Genomic DNA, 23,806 nt, shown 5'->3' on the forward strand with positions numbered 1-23,806 from the left:
TATAATATACAGCTCATCTACTGCAGAATATTATATATACAGCTCATCTTCTGCAGAATATTATATATACAGCTCATCTACTGCAGAATATTATATATACAGCTCATCTTCTGCAGAATATTATAATATACAGCTCATCTACTGCAGAATATTATATATACAGCTCATCTTCTGCAGAATATTATATATACAGCTCATCTACTGCAGAATATTATATATACAGCTCATCTTCTGCAGAATATTATAATATACAGCTCATCTACTGCAGAATATTATATATACAGCTCATCTTCTGCAGAATATTATATATACAGCTCATCTACTGCAGAATATTATATATACAGCTCATCTTCTGCAGAATATTATAATATACAGCTTATCTACTGCAGAATATTATAATAAACAGCTCATCTACTACAGAATATTATATATACAGCTCACCTGCTGCAGAATATTATAATATACAGCTCATCTACTGCAGAATATTATAATATACAGCTCATCTTCTGCAGAATATTATAATATACAGCTCATCTACTGCAGAATATTATATATACAGCTCATCTTCTGCAGAATATTATATATACAGCTCATCTTCTGCAGAATATTATAATATACAGCTCATCTTCTGCAGAATATTATAACATACAGCTCATCTACTGCAGAATATTATATATACAGCTCATCTACTGCAGAATATTATAATATACAGCTCATCTACTGCAGAATATTATAATATACAGCTCATCTACTGCAGAATATTATAATATACAGCTCATCTACTGCAAAATATTATAATATACAGCTCATCTACTGCAGAATATTATAATATACAGCTCATCTACTGCAGAATATTATATATACAGCTCATCTTCTGCAGAATATTATATATACAGCTCATCTACTGCAGAATATTATAATATACAGCTCATCTGCTGCAGAATATTATAATATACAGCTCATCTACTGCAGAATATTATATATACAGCTCATCTTCTGCAGAATATTATAATATACAGCTCACCTGCTGCAGAATATTATAATATACAGCTCACCTGCTGCAGAACATTATAATATACAGCTCATCTACTGCAGAATATTATATATACAGCTCATCTTCTGCAGAATATTATAATATACAGCTCATCTACTGCAGAATATTATATATACAGCTCATCTTCTGCAGAATATATATACAGCTCATCTACTGCAGAATATTATATATACAGCTCATCTTCTGCAGAATATTATAATATACAACTCATCTACTGCAGAATATTATAATATACAGCTCATCTACTGCAGAATATTATAATATACAGCTCATCTTCTGCAGAATATTATATATACATCTCATCTACTGCAGAATATTATAATATACAGCTCATCTACTGCAGAATATTATAATATACAGCTCATCTTCTGCAGAATATTATAATATACTGCTCATCTACTGCAGAATATTATATATACAGCTCATCTTCTGCAGAATATTATAATATACAGCTCATCTACTGCAGAATATTATATATACAGCTCATCTTCTGCAGAATATTATAATATACAGCTCATCTGCAGAATATTATAATATACAGCTCATCTACTGCAGAATATTATAATATACAGCTCATCTTCTGCAGAATATTATAATATACAGCTCATCTACTGCAGAATATTATAATATACAGCTCATCTTCTGCAGAATATTATAATATACATCTCATCTACTGCAGAATATTATAATATACAGCTCATCTACTGCAGAATATTATAATATACAGCTCATCTTCTGCAGAATATTATAATATACTGCTCATCTACTGCAGAATATTATATATACAGCTCATCTTCTGCAGAATATTATATATACAGCTCATCTACTGCAGAATATTATAATATACAGCTCATCTACTGCAGAATATTATAATATACAGCTCATCTTCTGCAGAATATTATATATACATCTCATCTACTGCAGAATATTATAATATACAGCTCATCTACTGCAGAATATTATAATATACAGCTCATCTACTGCAGAATATTATATATACAGCTCATCTGCTGCAGAATATTATAATATATAGCTTATCTACTGCAGAATATTATAATAAACAGCACATCTAATACAGAATATTATATATACAGCTCATCTACTGCAGAATATTATAATATACAGCTCATCTACTGCAGAATATTATATATACAGCTCATCTTCTGCAGAATATTATATATACAGCTCATCTTCTGCAGAATATTATAATATACAGCTCATCTTCTGCAGAATATTATAATATACAGCTCATCTTCTGCAGAATATTATAATATACAGCTCATCTACTGCAGAATATTATATATACAGCTCATCTACTGCAGAATATTATAATATACAGCTCATCTTCTGCAGAATATTATAATATACAGCTCATCTACTGAAGAATATTATAATATACAGCTCATCTACTGCAGAATATTATAATATACATCTCATCTTCTGCAGAATATTATAATATACAGCTCATCTACTGCAGAATATTATAATATCCAGCTCATCTACTGCAGAATATTATAATATACAGCTCATCTTCTGCAGAATATTATATATATATCTCATCTACTGCAGAATATTATAATATACAGCTCATCTACTGCAGAATATTATAATATACAGCTCATCTATTGCAAAATATTATAATATACAACTCATCTACTGCAGAATATTATATATACAGCTCATCTACTGCAAAATATTATAATATACAGCTCATCTACTGCAGAATATTATAATATACAGCTCATCTACTGCAGAATATTATATATACAGCTCATCTTCTGCAGAATATTATATATACAGCTCATCTACTGCAGAATATTATATATACAGCTCATCTTCTGCAGAATATTATAATATACAGCTCATCTACTGCAGAATATTATATATACAGCTCATCTTCTGCAGAATATTATATATACAGCTCATCTACTGCAGAATATTATATATACAGCTCATCTTCTGCAGAATATTATAATATACAGCTCATCTACTGCAGAATATTATATATACAGCTCATCTTCTGCAGAATATTATAATATACAGCTCATCTACTGCAGAATATTATATATACAGCTCATCTTCTGCAGAATATTATATATACAGCTCATCTACTGCAGAATATTATATATACAGCTCATCTTCTGCAGAATATTATAATATACAGCTCATCTTCTGCAGAATATTATAATATACAGCGCATCTACTGCAGAATATTATATATACAGCTCATCTACTACAGAATATTATATATACAGCTCATCTTCTGCAGAATATTATAATATACAGCGCATCTACTGCAGAATATTATATATACAGCTCATCTTCTGCAGAATATTATATATACAGCTCATCTACTGCAGAATATTATATATACAGCTCATCTTCTGCAGAATATTATAATATACAGCTCATCTTCTGCAGAATATTATAATATACAGCGCATCTACTGCAGAATATTATATATACAGCTCATCTTCTGCAGAATATTATAATATACAGCTCATCTACTGCAGAATATTATATATACAGCTCATCTTCTGCAGAATATTATATATACAGCTCATCTACTGCAGAATATTATATATACAGCTCATCTTCTGCAGAATATTATAATATACAGCTCATCTGCTGCAGAATATTATAATATACAGCTCATCTACTGCAGAATATTATATATACAGCTCATCTTCTGCAGAATATTATATATACAGCTCATCTTCTGCAGAATATTATAATATACAGCTCAACTTCTGCAGAATATTATAATATACAGCTCATCTTCTGCAGAATATTATAATATACAGCTCATCTACTGCAGAATATTATAATATACAGCTCATCTTCTGCAGAATATTATAATATACAGCTCATCTACTGCAGAATATTATATATACAGCTCATCTACTGCAGAATATTATAATATACAGCTCATCTTCTGCAGAATATTATAATATACAGCTCATCTACTGCAGAATATTATAATATACAGCTCATCTTCTGCAGAATATTATAATATACAGCTCATCTACTGCAGAATATTATATATACAGCTCATCTACTGCAGAATATTATAATATACAGCTCATCTACTGCAGAATATTATAATATACAGCTCATCTTCTGCAGAATATTATATATACATCTCATCTACTGCAGAATATTATAATATACAGCTCATCTACTGCAGAATATTATAATATACAGCTCATCTACTGCAGAATATTATAATATACAGCTCATCTTCTGCAGAATATTATATATACATCTCATCTACTGCAGAATATTATAATATACATCTCATCTACTGCAGAATATTATAATATACAGCTCATCTACTGCAGAATATTATATATACAGCTCATCTACTGCAGAATATTATATATACAGCTCATCTGCTGCAGAATATTATATATACAGCTCATCTACTGCAGAATATTATAATATACAGCTCATCTACTGCAAAATATTATAATATACAGCTCATCTTCTGCAGAATATTATAATATACAGCTCATCTACTGCAGAATATTATATATACAGCTCATCTTCTGCAGAATATTATATATACAGCTCATCTACTGCAGAATATTATATATACAGCTCATCTTCTGCAGAATATTATAATATACAGCTTATCTGCTGCAGAATATTATAATATACAGCTCAATGCTACAGAATATTATAATATACAGCTCATCTACTGCAGAATATTATAATATACAGCTCATCTGCTGCAGAATATTATAATATACAGCTCATCTACTGCAGAATATTATAGATACAGCTCATCTACTGCAGAATATTATAATATACAGCTCATCTACTGCAGAATATAATATACAGCTCACCTGCTGCAGAATATTATATATACAGCTCATCTACTGCAGAATATTATAATATACAGCTCATCTTCTGCAGAATATTATAATATACATCTCATCTACTGCAGAATATTATAATATACAGCTCATCTACTGCAGAATATTATATATACAGCTCATCTTCTGCAGAATATTATATATACAGCTCATCTACTGCAGAATATTATAATATACAGCTCATCTACTGCAGAATATTATATATACAGCTCATCTTCTGCAGAATATTATAATATACAGCTCATCTACTGCAGAATATTATATATACAGCTCATCTTCTGCAGAATATTATATATACAGCTCATCTACTGCAGAATATTATATATACAGCTCATCTTCTGCAGAATATTATAATATACAGCTCATCTACTGCAGAATATTATATATACAGCTCACCTGCTGCAGAATATTATATATACAGCTCATCTTCTGCAGAATATTATATATACAGCTCATCTACTGCAGAATATTATAATATACAGCTCATCTACTGCAGAATATTATAATATACAACTCATCTACTGCAGAATATTATATATACAGCTCATCTGCTGCAGAATATTATATATACAGCTCACCTTCTGCAGAATATTATAATATACAGCTCATCTTCTGCAGAATATTATAATATACAGCTCATCTTCTGCAGAATATTATAATATACAGCTCATCTTCTGCAGAATATTATAATATACTGCTCATCTACTGCAGAATATTATATATACAGCTCATCTTCTGCAGAATATTATAATATACAGCTCACCTGCTGCAGAATATTATAATATACAGCTCATCTTCTGCAGAATATTATAATATACTGCTCATCTACTGCAGAATATTATATATACAGCTCATCTTCTGCAGAATATTATAATATACAGCTCATCTTCTGCAGAATATTATAATATACTGCTCATCTACTGCAGAATATTATATATACAGCTCATCTTCTGCAGAATATTATAATATACAGCTCACCTGCTGCAGAATATTATAATATACAGCTCATCTTCTGCAGAATATTATAATATACTGCTCATCTTCTGCAGAATATTATAATATACAGCTCATCTTCTGCAGAATATTATAATATACAGCTCATCTTCTGCAGAATATTATAATATACAGCTCATCTTCTGCAGAATATTATAATATACTGCTCATCTACTGCAGAATATTATATATACAGCTCATCTTCTGCAGAATATTATAATATACAGCTCACCTGCTGCAGAATATTATAATATACAGCTCATCTACTGCAGAATATTATAATATACAACTAATCTACTGCAGAATATTATAATATACAGCTCATCTGCAGAATATTATATATACAGCTCATCTACTGCAGAAAATTATAATATACAGCTCATCTACTGCAGAATATTATAATATACAGCTCATCTACTGCAGAATATTATAATATACAGCTCATCTTCTGCAGAATATTATATATACATCTCATCTACTGCAGAATATTATAATATACAGCTCATCTACTGCAGAATATTATAATATACAGCTCATATACTGCAGAATATTATATATACAGCTCATCTGCTGCAGAATATTATAATATACAGCTTATCTACTGCAGAATATTATAATAAACAGCTCATCTACTACAGAATATTATATATACAGCTCATCTACTGCAGAATATTATAATATACAGCTCATATACTGCAGAATATTATATATACAGCTCATCTGCTGCAGAATATTATAATATACAACTCATCTACTGCAGAATATTATAATATACAGCTCATCTGCTGCAGAATATTATATATACAGCTCATCTACTGCAGAATATTATAATATACAACTCATCTACTGCAGAATATTATAATATACAGCTCATCTACTGCAGAATATTATATATACAGCTCATCTTCTGCAGAATATTATATATACAGCTCATCTACTGCAGAATATTATAATATACAGCTCATCTACTGCAGAATATTATAATATACAGCTCATCTTCTGCAGAATATTATATATACAACTCATCTACTGCAGAATATTATATATACAACTCATCTTCTGCAGAATATTATATATACAGCTCATCTACTGCAGAATATTATAATATACAGCTCATCTTCTGCAGAATATTATATATACAGCTCATCTACTGCAGAATATTATAATATACAACTCATTTACTGCAGAATATTATAATATACAGCTCATCTACTGCAGAATATTATAATATACAGCTCATCTGCTGCAGAATATTATAATATACAGCTCATCTACTGCAGAATATTATAATATACAGCTCATCTACTGCAGAATATTATATATACAGCTCATCTACTGCAGAATATTATAATATACAGCTCATCTTCTGCAGAATATTATAATATACCGCTCACCTGCTGCAGAATATTATATATACAGCTCATCTACTGCAGAATATTATAATATACAACTCATCTACTGCAGAATATTATATATACAGCTCATCTACTGCAGAATATTATATATACAGCTCATCTTCTGCAGAATATTATATATACAGCTCATCTACTGCAGAATATTATAATATACAACTCATTTACTGCAGAATATTATAATATACAGCTCATCTACTGCAGAATATTATAATATACAGCTCATCTGCTGCAGAATATTATAATATACAGCTCATCTACTGCAGAATATTATAATATACAGCTCATCTGCTGCAGAATATTATAATATACAGCTCATCTACTACAGAATATTATAATATACGGCTCACCTGCTGCAGAATATTATAATATACAGCTCATCTACTGCAGAATAATATAATATACAGCTTATCTGCTGCAGAATATTATAATATACAGCTCATCTACTGCAGAATATTATATATACAGCTCATCTACTGCAGAATATTATAATATACAGCTTATCTGCTGCAGAATATTATAATATACAGCTCATCTACTACAGAATATTATAATATACAGCTCATCTACTGCAGAATATTATAATATATAGCTCAATACTACAGAATATTATAATATACAGCTCATCTACTGCAGAATATTATAATATACAGCTCATCTACTACAGAATATTATAATATACAGCTCACCTGCTGCAGAATATTATAATATACAGCTCATCTACTGTAGAATATTATATATACAGCTCATCTACTACAGAATATTATAATATACAGCTCATCTACTGCAGAATATTATAATATACAGCTCATCTACTGCAGAATATTATAATATACAACTCATCTACTGCAGAATATTATAATATACAGCTCATCTACTGCAAAATATTATAATATACAGCTCACCTGCTGCAGAATATTATAATATACAACTCATCTACTGCAGAATATTATAATATACAGCTCATCTACTGCAGAATATTATAATATACAGCTCATCTACTGCAGAATATTATAATATACAGCTCATCTCCTGTAGAATATTATAATATACAGCTCATCTACTGCAGAATATTATAATAAACAGCTCATCTACTACAGAATATTATAATATACAGCTCATCTTTTGCAGAATATTATAATATACAGCTCATCTACTGCAGAATATTATATATACAGCTCATCTGCTGCAGAATATTATAATATACATCTCATCTACTGCAGAATATTATAATATACAGCTCATCTACTGCAGAATATTATAATATACAGCTCATCTACTGCAGAATATTATAATATACAGCTCACCTGCTGCAGAATATTATAATATACAGCTCATCTTCTGCAGAATATTATAATATACAGCTCATCTTCTGCAGAATATTATATATACAGCTCATCTACTGCAGAATATTATAATATACAGCTCATCTACTGCAGAATATTATATATACAGCTCATCTGCTGCAGAATATTATAATATACAGCTTATCTACTGCAGAATATTATAATAAACAGCTCATCTACTACAGAATATTATAATATACAGCTCATCTACTGCAGAATATTATAATAAACAGCTCATCTACTACAGAATATTATAATATACAGCTCATCTTCTGCAGAATATTATAATATACAGCTCATCTACTGCAGAATATTATATATACAGCTCATCTGCTGCAGAATATTATAATATACATCTCATCTACTGCAGAATATTATAATATACAGCTCACCTGCTGCAGAATATTATATATACAGCTCATCTACTGCAGAATATTATAATATACAGCTCATCTACTGCAGAATATTATAATATACAGCTCACCTGCTGCAGAATATTATAATATACAGCTCATCTTCTGCAGAATATTATAATATACAGCTCATCTTCTGCAGAATATTATATATACAGCTCATCTACTGCAGAATATTATAATATACAGCTCATCTACTAAGAATATTATAATATACAGCTCATCTACTGCAGAATATTATAATATACAGCTCATCTACTGCAGAATATTATAATATACAGCTCATCTACTGCAGAATATTATATATACAGCTCATCTACTGCAGAATATTATAATATACAGCTCATCTACTGCAGAATAATATAATATACAGCTCATCTACTGCAGAATATTATAATATACAGCTCATCTACTGCAGAATATTATATATACAGCTCATCTGCTGCAGAATATTATAATATACATCTCATCTACTGCAGAATATTATAATATACAGCTCATCTACTGCAGAATATTATAATATACAACTCATCTACTGCAGAATATTATAATATACAGCTCATCTACTGCAGAATATTATAATATACAGCTCATCTTCTGGAGAATATTATAATATACAGCTCATCTACTGCAGAATATTATATATACAGCTCATCTACTGCAGAATATTATAATATACAGCTCATCTGCTGCAGAATATTATAATATACAGCTCATCTACTGCAGAATATTATAATATACAGCTCATCTTCTGCAGAATATTATAATATACAGCTCATCTTCTGCAGAATATTATAATATACAGCTCATCTACTGCAGAATATTATAATATACAGCTCATCTACTGCAGAATATTATAATATACAACTCATCTACTGCAGAATATTATAATATACAGCTCATCTACTGCAGAATATTATAATATACAGCTCATCTACTGCAGAATATTATAATATACAGCTCAATACTACAGAATATTATAATATACAGCTCATCTACTGCAGAATATTATACAGCTCATCTACTGCAGAATAATATAATAAACAGCTCATCTACTACAGAATATTATAATATACAGCTCATCTTCTGCAGAATATTATATATACAGCTCATCTACTGCAGAATATTATAATATACAGCTCATCTTCTGCAGAATATTATAATATACAGCTCATCTACTGCAGAATATTATATATACAGCTCATCTGCTGCAGAATATTATAATATACAGCTCATCTACTGCAGAATATTATATATACAGCTCATCTGCTGCAGAATATTATAATATACATCTCATCTACTGCAGAATATTATAATATACAGCTCATCTACTACAGAATATTATAATATACAGCTCATCTTCTGCAGCTGTATATTATAATATTCTGTAGTAGATGAGCTGTATATTATAATATTCTGCAGTAGATGAGCTGTATATATAATATTCTGCAGTAGATGAGCTGTATATTATAATATTCTGCAGTAGATAAGCTGTATATATAATATTCTGTAGTAGATGAGCTGTATATTATAATATTCTGCAGCAGATGAGCTGTATATTATAATATTCTGCAGCAGGTGAGCTGTATATTATAATATTCTGCAGCAGGTGAGCTGTATATTATAATATTCTGTAGTAGATGAGCTGTATATTATAATATTCTGCAGTAGATAAGCTGTATATTATAATATTCTGTAGTAGATGAGCAGTATATTATAATATTCTGCAGAAGATGAGCTGTATATTATAATATTCTGCAGTAGATGAGCTGTACATTATAATATTCTGCAGTAGATGAGCTGTACATTATAATATTCTGCAGTAGATGAGCTGTATATTATAATATTCTGCAGCAGGTGAGCTGTATATTATAATATTCTGCAGCAGGTGAGCTGTATATTATATTATTCTGCAGTAGGTGAGCTGTATATATAATATTCTGCAGTAGATGAGCTGTATATTATAATATTCTGCAGTAGATGAGCTGTATATTATAATATTCTGCAGTAGATGAGCTGTATATTATAATATTCTGCAGTAGATGAGCTGTATATTATAATATTCTGCAGCAGGTGAGCTGTATATTATAATATTCTGCAGTAGATGAGCTGTATATTATAATATTCTGCAGCAGGTGAGCTGTATATAATAATATTCTGCAGTAGATGAGCTGTATATTATAATATTCTGCAGTAAATGAGCTGTATATTATAATATTCTGCAGCAGGTGAGCTGTATATTATAATAGTCTGCAGTAGATGAGCTGTATATTATAATATTCTGCAGTAGATGAGATGTATATTATAATATTCTGCAGAAGATGAGCTGTATATATAATATTCTGCAGTAGGTGAGCTGTATATTATATTATTCTGCAGTAGATGAGTTGTCTATTATAATATTCTGCAGTAGATGAGCTGTATATATAATATTCTGCAGAAGATGAGCTGTATATTATAATATTTTGCAGTAGATGAGATGTATATTATAATATTCTGCAGAAGATGAGCTGTATATTATAATATTCTGCAGTAGATGAGCTGTATATTATATTATTCTGCAGTAGATGAGCTGTATATTATAATATTCTGCAGCAGGTGAGCTGTATATTATATTATTCTGCAGTAGATGAGCTGTATATTATAATATTCTGCAGCAGGTGAGCTGTATATTATAATATTCTGTAGTAGATGAGCTGTATATTATAATATTCTGCAGTAGATGAGCTGTATATTATAATATTCTGCAGAAGATGAGCTGTATATATAATATTCTGCAGAAGATGAGCTGTATATATAATATTCTGCAGTAGATGAGTTGTATATTATAATATTCTGCAGTAGATGAGCTGTATATTATAATATTCTGCAGCAGATGAGCTGTATATTATAATATTCTGCAGCAGGTGAGCTGTATATTATAATATTCTGCAGTAGATGAGCTGTATATTATAATATTCTGCAGTAGATGAGCTGTATATTATAATATTCTGCAGTAGATGAGCTGTATATTATAATATTCTGTAGTAGATGAGTTGTATATTATAATATTCTGTAGTAGATGAGCTGTATATTATAATATTCTGCAGCAGGTGAGCTGTATATTATATTATTCTGCAGTAGATGAGTTGTATATTATAATATTCTGCAGTAGATGAGCTGTATATTATAATATTCTGCAGTAGATGAGATGTATATATAATATTCTGCAGCAGATGAGCTGTATATTATAATATTCTGCAGTAGATGAGCTGTATATATAATATTCTGCAGCAGATGAGCTGTATATTATAATATTCTGCAGTAGATGAGCTGTATATATAATATTCTGCAGTAGATGAGCTGTATATTATAATATTCTGCAGCAGGTGAGCTGTATATTATATTATTCTGCAGTAGATAATCACAGGGGTCAGTGGGTGCTCTTGTCTGCTGGCCCAGCTATCTTTAGACCAGGGCTCATATCATTGAATGCCCGATCTCTTTTACCGTGGGCAGAACACTAAGACAACACAGAGTGATGGTAAACAGTGTGGCAATAATTTATTGAACCACCAGCAATCAATAACATATAGAACAGTCCCAGCAAATCCATCAGATGGTACAAATTACAGAGTCTCACCCTTCCGCTGGCCCGCTTGGATTAGAGCCGTGAGATATGTGGCCAGGTGACCTGATTGTCCCAACCTGGATTTTTCAAATCGTCTCTGAATTTCATCAATGGTCAATGGAGCAGATCTGTATTTTTCCAGCCAGACTGTGGTCCCTTAGGCTAACATCATATAGAGTCTCCCCGAAAAGACGCAGATACTCCTTTTTTATAGTTCACATTTGTCCTTTCAAGCCATTATTCAGAATTTAAGGGTCAGGGATCATGATTAGTGTTGAGCGAGCATGCTCAACACTGCTCGGTACTTGCACGAGCATCTCACTACTCGGGATGTTCAGCGAGCACCGAGCATTTTCGGGTTACTCGGGCGGGAGCTCGGGTCTCCGCCCTGCATGTTTGGCGCTCTTTACAGAGCCAATGAACATGCAGGGATTGCCAGCCAGTCACTATAATGCCGCAGCCATGTTGGTTGTGGGCATTACAGTGATTGGCTGGCCGCACAGCGTCACCTTGAGTATTTAAAACCGGGTGCCGCCATCTTGGACACAGTCACTCCGGATCAGACAGTGTAGGGAGAGTGCTGCTGAGCTAGGGAGAGATTTATACTGCGAAATAGGTAGTGTAGAGTCTCTAAAGCCTGCAAAATCAAACAGTCCTTCTGAGGACTAATATTCATCCCAGATATCAGGCAGGCAGGCAGGCTGTAAAGGAGACGTAGTGGTTATACCAACAAACACTGCATTACAGTCCTGTGTGCTGCTGTTGCTCAAATTGCTAGACTTAGCCCCAGGTCTCAGGGGCCAGGAAAAATTCTTTTTTTTTTATCTAAATCCTCTTTTTTTTTTTTTTCCTCACTCAGACTGTACAAATACCCGTCTTATTAACCTTTTGGTATTTTTTCCCCACAAAAAAAAAATTGAGTGTGTCTGTGAGTGTTCAGACACAAATATATCTGTTTAAAAGAGTCTGGTTTCGGCCAGATAGCTAGAACTGTGGTTTTGCAGTTCCACGGTTCAAATCTATGAATTATCCACTTTTTTGCCTTTTTTCCATAATAAAAAACAGTTTGAGTGTCTCGCTGACTGTTCAGGCACAAATATATCTGTTTAAAATATTCTGGTGTAGGCCAGATAACTAGAACTGTGGTTTTCCTCTTCCACGGTTCAAATCTGGGTGTAATCCACCTTTTTGCCTTTTTTACATAAAAAAAACAGTTTGAGTGTCTCGCTGACTGTTCAGACACAAATATATCTGTTTAAAAGATTCTGGTGTAGGCCAGAGAAATAGAACTGTGGTTTTCCTCTTCCATGGTTCAAATCTGGGTGTAATCCACCTTTTTGCCTTTTTTACATAAAAAAAAACAGTTTGGGTGTCTCGCTGACTGTTCAGACACAAATATATCTGTTTAAAAGATTCTGGTGTAGGCCAGAGAAATAGAACTGCGGTTTTCCTCTTCCACTGTTCTAATCTCCTTTTTATTACCCTTTTGCCATTGATAGTGCGAGCGTAAGCTAGTATACTTCATTTACAATGGGCAAGGCGCGTGGCAAAGGACGTCGAACTGGACGTTCTGGTGATGGTGCGTGCAGAGGACGGGGCCATGGCCAAGGTGAAAATGTGCCACAACCAACAGCCACATCTTCTCGCTTCCAGTTCTTGACCGAATTACTAGGGAAGCACACAACAACAACACTTTTGCCAACTGATCAGTGTGAACAGATTATTAATTGGATAGCAGATAATACTTCCAGTCACCCTGGCACCACCATCTCCAGTCTGTCTTCCACACGATCAAGTCTTAGTAGCCGTGAGTCTCGACCGCATACTCCTCCTCACCCTGATGCTCCTTCCTCCCACCATGCCGAGTGTCCTCAGACAGCAACTGATCCCACACTTGGACACTCTGAAGAGCTGTTCACTGGTCCATTTCCATATTTGGGCCCCTCGCCTGCTCCGCTTGAAGTGGTGAAAGAGGAGATCCCATGTAGCGATGGCCAAATATTTGAACAGCCACGGCCACAGGAAGGCGACGCTGGCAATTTGTCACAAGAGGTGGACGATGACGAAACACAATTGCCAGGAAGTGAGGAGGAGGACCGTGGTGCGGAAGTGGAAGAGGAGGAGGTGGTGGATGATCTAGTAACTGACCCAACGTGGCAGGAGGACACGCAGAGCGAGGCAAGCAGCACACAGGGGGAGGGAGACAGAGTACCCAAACAGGAAGGAAGAAGCAGTGTGGTGGCCGCAGACAGAAGGCGGGCAACCATTCCCTGTAACACCAACACGAGGGACGTTGCCAGTACAACCGGTAGGTCTTCCAGAGTCTGAAATTTTTTTAAGACTCTGTTAATAACCCCAAAAAGGCCATTTGTACCACCTGCCAGGCCAGCATCAGCAGGGGTGACAAAACTACCAGCCTGACCACCACCAGCATGATCAGGCACATGTCAGCAAAGCACCCGACTTTGTGGGGTGAATCCCAGGGTCCACGACCAGTGTCAGTGGGTATCACCACTGCTTCTTCCTCTGTTGTGCGTGTAAGAGAACCCCCTGTTGTGCGTGCAAGGCAATCCCCTGTCCATACTGCATGCAAAGATGCCCCCTCTTCTTAGTCTTCACTTGTTATGGCAGTTTCTCAAGAAACAGCATCAACGTCCACGTCCCACCGCAGCGTTCAATTGTCCATATCCCAGACATTTGAACGAAAGCGCAAATTCGCAGCCAAACGCCCCACAGGCCACAGTCCTAAATTTGCACATTTCACGACTGCTTGCGTTGGAAATGCTGCCTTTTAGGCTGGTGGAGACGGAATCCTTCCGCAACCTTATGGCGGTGGTCGTCCCTCGGTACTCGGTCCCCAGCCGACACTATTTTGCCCGGTGTGCCATCCCCGCACTATACAAGCACGTAACCCAAAACATCTGCCGTGCCCTCAACAACACAGTTACTGGGAGAGTCCACCCAAGAACGGACACTTGGACAAGTGCTTGTGGCCAGGGACGGTACATCTCCCTGACGGAACAATGGGTAAACATAGTGGAAGCCATGACCCAGTCGAACCTTGGGACGGAACACATCCTCCCCACACCGAGGATTGCGGGCCCTATGTCTGTCAGAGTTGCCCCCACAGTGTACAGCTCCTGCGCATCATCCTCCTCCTCCTCCTCATGTTCAGCCTCCATCTCAGATATCACCACATCAGTTACAAGCTGGAAGCACTGCAGTACTGCCTCAGCCAAGCGGCAACAGGCTGTACTGAAACTCATAAGCTTAGGTGATAAACCTCACACTGCTTGTGAGTTGTGGACAGCTGTGAAAGAGCAGGCAGATCTGTGGCTGAGATCGCTGAACCTACATCCAGGCATGGTCGTGTGTGACAATGGCTGTAACCTGGTGGCGGCTCTGAGGCGAGGCGAGATCACACACGTACCATGCCTGGCTCATGTGCTTAACCTCGTGGTTCAGCGATTTCTTAAATCATACCCCGAGTTGCCAGATCTGCTCGTCAAAGTACGCCACCTGTCAGCTCATTTTCGGAACTCGGCTACAGCTTCCGCCGCCCTTGCTGTGTTGCAGCAGCGTTTGCAGCTTCCGGCACACCGACTGGTGTGTGATGGAACATTGGAACTCTACCCTCCACATGTTGCAAAGGATTTGTGAGCAGAAGAGAGCAGTTGTGGAGTACCAGCTGCAACAAGGCCGTCGATATTCAGGTCAGACTCCACACATAAGACCTCAGGAGTGGACCTGGATGTCTGACATATGTACCATCCTGACAAACTTTGAGGAGTCCACCAAGATGGTGAGTGGCGATGACGCCATCATTAGCGTCAGCATCCCACTTGTCTGTATTTTGCAATTCTCTCTGCAGAGAATTAAAGAGGAGGCATTGCAGCCAGAGTATGATGAGATGGATCAAGAAGCCATAGCGGGCAATTACACACAGCCAAGCCTCATCTCATCCTAACGTGCATTGGGGACAATGAGAGAGAGGAGGAGGAAGAACAGGAGCTGGTATCATGCGCTGTAGACGGTAGTACCTGTACAACGGACATACCATCGGTTCAGCGTGGATAGCCTGAGGACAGGGGGGTGGGGGAGGAGGAGGAGGAGAGCATGGTCAGTCGTCATCTTGGTGAGGACACGGAAATCTTGCCCGTTACCAGTCTGGCACGCATGGCTGACTTTATGTTACGCTGCCTTAACCGTGACCCTCGCGTTGTCAAAATGTTGGGTGACTGTAATTACTGGTTGGTGACACTTTTAGACTCCCGCTACAAGGAGAACTTTCACTCTCTTATTCCTGAGGTGGAGAGGTCTACAAAAATGGGGCAGTACCAAAAGGTCCTTGCTGCAGAACTGTTAAAAAAATTCCAATCTGAACACGCTAGCGGCAGAGGTCACAATTTGTTGCCCAACCAAGGCGTACATGTGAAAGAGACGCAACTCCAATCCAGCAGAGGCAGGGGAACACTGTCAACGTTCTGGAACAGTTTTCTGAGACCTGCCCAGCTTACAGGCCCTGAGGCGCGGGGTACTCTCACAAGGAGTGGAAAGTTTCAAAAGATGGTGATGGAGTACCTTGCTGACCGTGCCAGCGTCCTCCGAGATTCCTCTGTGCCTTTTAATTATTGGGTATCCAAGCTGGACACTTGGAATGAACTCGCTCTGTATGCTTTGGAGGTCCTGGCCTGCCCTGCCGCTAGCGTGTTATCGGAGCGTGTTTTTAGTGCCGCTGGAGGAATTATAACTGATAAGCGCACTCGCCTGTCAACTGACAGTGCTGACAAGCTGACCCTTATCAAAATGAACAAGGGCTGGATTGGGCCAGACTTCTCATCACCACCAAATGACAGCAGAGTAACATAAAGTCAAAACCACTGTGTTATTTAGGGAGGTGTAATCCCATGCACGGCTTCACACCCACACATGGGTATACGCTTCCTCATTTCGGCTGTTTTTTGCTCTTCTCCTTATCCTCAGCCTCCACCACCACTATACCACCAGGGTGACCGTTGTCCGTGTTTCCAGCATTGCAAGTTCCTCCGTCCTAATTTTTGGCAGCTTTTGCTTGGAAGGCATAGGCAAAGACTATGGGAGACCCACTCCCCAATAATGGGAATAATGTTTTTAATATGCTGTACTGCATGGCTCTTGTAAGGGGCATTAAAATCGTCTTGTTAAGCTACTGTGACCTCCACGTCTCTTCCAAGGGTCATTGATATTGTCTTTTTATTCCACTGGGACCTCCACCACTCTTCCAAGGGGCATTGATATTGTCTTTTTCTTCCACTGCGACCTCCACCACTCTTCCAAGGGGCATTGATATTGTCTTTTTATTCCACTGCGACCTCCACCACTCTTCCAAGGGGCATTTATATTGTCTTTTGATTCCACTGTAACCTCCACCACGCTTCCAAGGGGCATTGATATTGTCTTTTTATTCCACTGGGACCTCCACCACTCTTCCAAGGGGCATTGATATTGTCTTTTTATTCCACTGGGACCTCCACGTCTCTTCCAAGGGGCATTAAAACCGTCTTGTTAAACCACTCTGAACTCCACGTCTCTTCCAAGGGGCATTAAAACCGTCTTGTTAAGCTACTGTGACCTCCACGTCTCTTCCAAGAGGCATTAAAACCTTCTTGTTAAACCACTCTGAACTCCACAGCTCTTCCAAGGGGCATTGAAATATTGTTTTTAATTACCTCTAACCTCCACGACTCTTCCAACGGGCATTGCATTTCCTCCTAATTTTAGTCAGTTTTTGCTTTTCAATGCATAGGCGAACACTAAGGGAGACCCACTCCCCAATAATGGGTAGAAGGTTTTTAGTATGCTGTAATCCACGTCTGTTTCAAGGGGCATTGCAGTTCCTCATAATTTTTGGAAAGCCTTCCATTCACTGCTTAGGCTAACAGTGTACAGGAGACCCAGTTGCTATAAATGGAAAAAAAGGTTTAGTTAAGGCCCTCTGACCTCCATGTCACTTCCAAGGGGCATTGGAGTGCCTCAAAATTTTTGGTAGGCATTGCACTCACTGTATGCCCTACAACTGTGTAGCCAAACTGCTCCTTTTGGTACAGAAACATATCCTACAAGACATGTATGGTTGACTGGCCTGATATTGATGTGAATGGTCCCTGTTCCTCCTGCTCTTTCTCCTTTGCCACCACCTCATCCATCATTCATCACCTGAAGCTTTGTTTTAATGGGAGTCATAGAACTGGGATAGTAGCAGGAAAAAATCCAGCAATCCTCAGAGGAGGTAGGATATGCTTCCTGACGAAGCCATTTCCATGCGAAACGCGCGTCGAGGCTACTGCACATCCCCAGCATCTCGCTCTAAGCTGCCCCAGACTCTGCCAACATGACCCAAGGTAATGTTAATCTTTTGATGCCACTCTCCCTGCTCCGTTGATGTGGGTGTTGTTATAACATAACAATAGAAAGCAGTACTTAGTGTCCTGCAATTAACCCCTTCAACACCTGACATCCTATACAGGGGGAATCGTTATTTGCCATATCTTTCTTTACCATAGGGCCCACTAATGCGGATTTCTCTGACTCTAAATCACCTGACCGAATCTGGACTAGGATTTTTACTTGACTATAATCTTGTACTACCTAGCTGGCAGCACAGACTTACATCTATTACATTTAATATTTTTGGTAGGCATTGCACTCACTGTATGCCCTACAACTGTGTAGCCAAACTGCTCCTTTTGGTACAGAAACATATCCTACAAGACATGTATGGTTGACTGGCCTGATATTGATGTGAATGGTCCCTGTTCCTCCTGCTCTTTCTCCTTTGCCACCACCTCATCCATCATTCATCACCTGAAGCTTTGTTTTAATGGGAGTCATAGAACTGGGATAGTAGCAGGAAAACATCCAGCAATCCTCAGAGGAGGTAGGATATGCGCGAAAACACTGACCACCTCAGGCCTATCCGCTACTACATACATGCGCTTCCATTCCAAGGAACAGAAAGCTAAGGAGATAGATGGCCTCATGATCATGAATAATTTACTCGTTGTGTAGGAGGCCGACCACTGCTGCTGTCTACCTTCTGAACTTTGTGTTGAAGCCTGATTTACCCAGGACCCGCAATCCTCTATGTCTAGAGGACATGTTGCATCCCAGTGTTCAACTGTGTCCCGGCTTCCACAATATTAACCCAGTGTGAAGGCATCAGTGAGATGGACCATCCCTGGCCACATTCACTTGTCCACGTGTTTGTGGTTAGGCTGTCCTTCCCACTAAATGCACTGGGGAGGGCTCAGGTAATGTTTTGGTATGCGTGCTTATGTATAAGGTGCACCGGGACAAATAGGGGCGGCTGGGGACCGAGTGTGGACACCCGGCCGCCGGGCGGCTGGGGACTGAGTATGGATACCAGGCCGCCGATGCAGCCATAACATGGTGGCCGGCGTCTGCCTCCACAAGCCTAAAAGGCCTCATTTCAAGTGCAAGCAAGCTAGCAGTATGGTATTGCAGCCTGGGGGTGGGTGGCAGGCTGCACACTTACGCTCACATTCCAAGAAAACAAAGCAGATGCTAACTTCTATCATCATCATGCTCCTCACCTTGGCACTCTCAACTCCCCTGATTGAGAAGCCAGGGCCCACCGGAGGAGTCTGGTTGTCTGGTGGGCTCGTCCAATGCTGCCCTAAAGCAGGCCAAGCTAAGAAAAGTGTGGGGAAGGTTCCCAGGACAAATAGTGGCGGCTGGGGACTGAGTATGGAGACCTCGCCACCGACGCAGCCATGAGGTAGTGGCCAGCTTCGGCCTTCTCCAAACTAAAAAGCCCCATTTCAAGTCCAAGCTAGCAGTATAGTATTGCAGCCTACAGGTGGGTGGGTGGTTGGCTGCATATTTGCGCTTGCATTGCAAGGAATGGGGGAGGTACAATTGAACACTGCCCTGGGACAAGGACTTGCACAGGGATAGTTGCAAGTCTGCATCTTCTGAAGCAGCAAGGATCACTTCCAATGGGCACACTTTTAGGAATTGACCTGGGTGTCAGAGATGCTTCCAGGGGTCTTCCCCATGCTGTTCCCATGTCTTTTCAGCACTGTATGCATGTGTCACACAGCACATGACCAGATAAGGTTGTAAAATGTTAAAATGACATTTCCTGGTGAATGCATTTGTCACGGTTGAAAGCAATACAAAAGTGCAAAAAGGCATAAAAAATGCTACTTGTGAACATAGCCCAAGGTGTGGAGGAGTATTTTTGTTTTTGGTTATTTATTTTACCTTATATACAAGACTTTACCCTGGAAAGGATGTTCCTTAACATATTTCACAGGAAAACAGTTTCACTTTCGTTTTTGAACGTTTTATTGTGAGTCCAATGTGGTTGCTGTAGGAGAACTCTGCCCATAGAAGACGTTGTATCCAGTCATCCTGGTGAGCAGAAATAAAGGGGCAAGCATACTGTAGTTTTCAAGAGTTTTGTTAACTGGTTTCACTTGTCCATTGCTCTGTGGATGGCACGCGGTGGAGAAATCCAGCTGGACATTCAGCAGCTTGCAAAGATCTCTCCAAAATTTAGATGTAAACTGGACTCTGCGGTCAGAGACAATGTGGAGAGGGAAAGCATGAGGATGAAACTCATGCTGGTAGAACTATGTGGCAAGCTTGGGAGTCCAAGGTAGGCCGACCAAGGGGATAAAGTGACCCATCTTAGAGAACTGTTCCACCATGACCCAGATGGTGTTGTAACCCTCAGAGAGGGGCAGGTTCATGATGAAATCCATAGCGATATGTTGCCAGGGGGCGGAAAGAACTGGCAGAGGCTGAAGGAGACCAGCAGGCTTGTTCCTGGGAGACTTGTTTCTTGGGCACTGCGGACAAGTGGTCACAAAGTCCTGAACATCCTTGGACAGCGATGGCCACCAAAAGCGGTGTGCAATTAGCTCAGTGGATGTGAGTACTCCCACATGGCAGGCTAGCTTGGATTCTTGTCCCCACGACAGTATTTTCCTTCTTTTAGCACTAGGAACAAAGGTTTTCAGGGCTGCTTCAACAATCCTGGCTGGATCTATGATATACTGAGCCTCTTCCACGAAAATAGTCACTTCAAAATATCAAGACAGAGCATCTGCTTTAACATTCTTGTCCACTGGAAGGAAGTGTAGCTCAAAATCAAAACAAGAGACGAAGAGTGCCCACCTGGCTTGACGAGGATTTAGCCGTTGGGTTGACTGCAGAAAGGTTAAGTTCTTATGATCAGTGTATATAATAACTGGAGAGCTGGTGCCTTCCAGTAGATGACGCCATCCTTCTAGCACCATCTTAATGGCCAGTAGTTCGCAATCCCTAATAGAGTAATTACGCTCAGTCGGTGAGAACAGTTTAGAAAAGAATCCACAGGAGACAGATTCCCAGAAGAAGTTTTTTTGCAGAGGAACTTCCCCAGCATCGATAAAGGAGGCATCCACTTCTAGTAGAAACTGTTTGTTAGGGTCAGGGTGATGCAGCACCGGAGTTCTCATAAAGGCCTCTTCTAAGTGCTGGAAAGAAGACACGACAGACTCATTAATTGTTCTCCCATAGACGCTGCAGAACCTGACGTACGTGTCTTCTATGGGTGGATACAGTAGATAATGAGAGAATATCAGGATGTCGTCCAAATATACAACCATTTTAATATAAAGAAGGTCCCTGAAGATGTCATCTACTCGTTGCCTTTGCATATCTGGATCAAGTTATAATACACTATTAGATCCAATTTGATGAAAATCTTAGCCCCACGGATTCTGTCAAAAAGTTCTGAAATCAAGGGCAGAGGATAATTGTTTTTGATGGTGATTTTGTTAAGGCCCTGATAGTCAATGTAGGTAACCATCCTTCTTTGTCACGAAGAAGAAGCTGGCAGCAGCAGGAGAAGAGGACTTACGAAGAAATCCCTTGGCAAGGTTCTCTTGGATATATTCTGATATGGTCTGAGTCTCTGGTAGTGATAGAGGGTATACCCAGCCTCGGGGAGGAGAGGTGCCAGACTGAAGGTCTATGGGGCAATCGTAAGGTCTATGAGGTGGCAAGACCTCTGCCTTCAATGTCAAGCCTGCAAAGGCTTGACAATAGGTGGGCAGAGAAGAACAGTTCGTAGGCATGGAAGGCAGAGACTAGGTCAAGACCTTGGCGAGGCAAGCGGTAGCGCACGACAGTCCCCACTGAAGCACTTAACCGGAGGACAAATCGACAGCTGGCACGTGTGAACGCAACCATGGCAGACCCAGCAGGACAGAGTTCACAGATTTTGACAGCACGCAGAACAAAATCTTTTCAGAATGCAGAGCTCCAATCTGGAACCTGACGAGCTATCTCATGAATTGGATAGGCTCAGCCAAGAGTTGTTCATGTATGGAAGCACTAGCCATGGGTTGATCAAGTCGTTGTGTCGGAAGTTGAAGCTCAAAAGCCATGTCCTGACAGGATGAAGTTGGCAGCCGAACTGGAATCAATATGGGCGGTAGTGTAGAGAGACTTCTCACCACAGGCCACTGTGACTTCGGTCACTAGTTTATGAGAGCAATCTTTTTCACCTAGGGTCATCTCTTTCCGACCTACCCTAGGTGTTGCAGTTTCCCGGCTTCACTGGGCACAGGTGAACTTAATGCCCTTTGCCTCCAGAATACATGCATTGGTTCTTACTTATACCTTCGCTAACTCTCCTTTACAGAAAATATGACCTGCTCCACTAGCATTGGCTCAACAGCAGGAGGTGTAACTTGCGGCAGCAAGAGATACTGGAAGGCTGTTCCCAGCAAAATGAGATTGCCTTGTTGTTGGCTTCTGGGCATGCATGAATTGGCAAAATTATGCGCAAAGCATCTCCATTTTTTCTTATTATCTAGAGTAATTCAATTTAAATTTCTAATGTTTCATGTGTACATGCTATAGCACTACAGAATTCAACTTTATTTTTTTATTTGACGTGCCCCCCAGGGCAATGGGGTGCTCGGCAGCCGGGCCTTTAGATACTGGGGAATGAGATATATGTATGCCACAGTGGCTGCGGCCCGGTCCGTGGCCCAGGGCGGTCAACAAAAAGGGGATTATTTACAAGGGAGTTGTAGTTTGATC

The sequence above is a fragment of the Phyllobates terribilis genome, unplaced genomic scaffold, assembly GCF_046119375.1.
Source record: "Phyllobates terribilis strain yellow unplaced genomic scaffold, ASM4611937v1 Scaffold_187__1_contigs__length_3656778, whole genome shotgun sequence".
NCBI lineage: Eukaryota > Metazoa > Chordata > Amphibia > Anura > Dendrobatidae > Phyllobates > Phyllobates terribilis.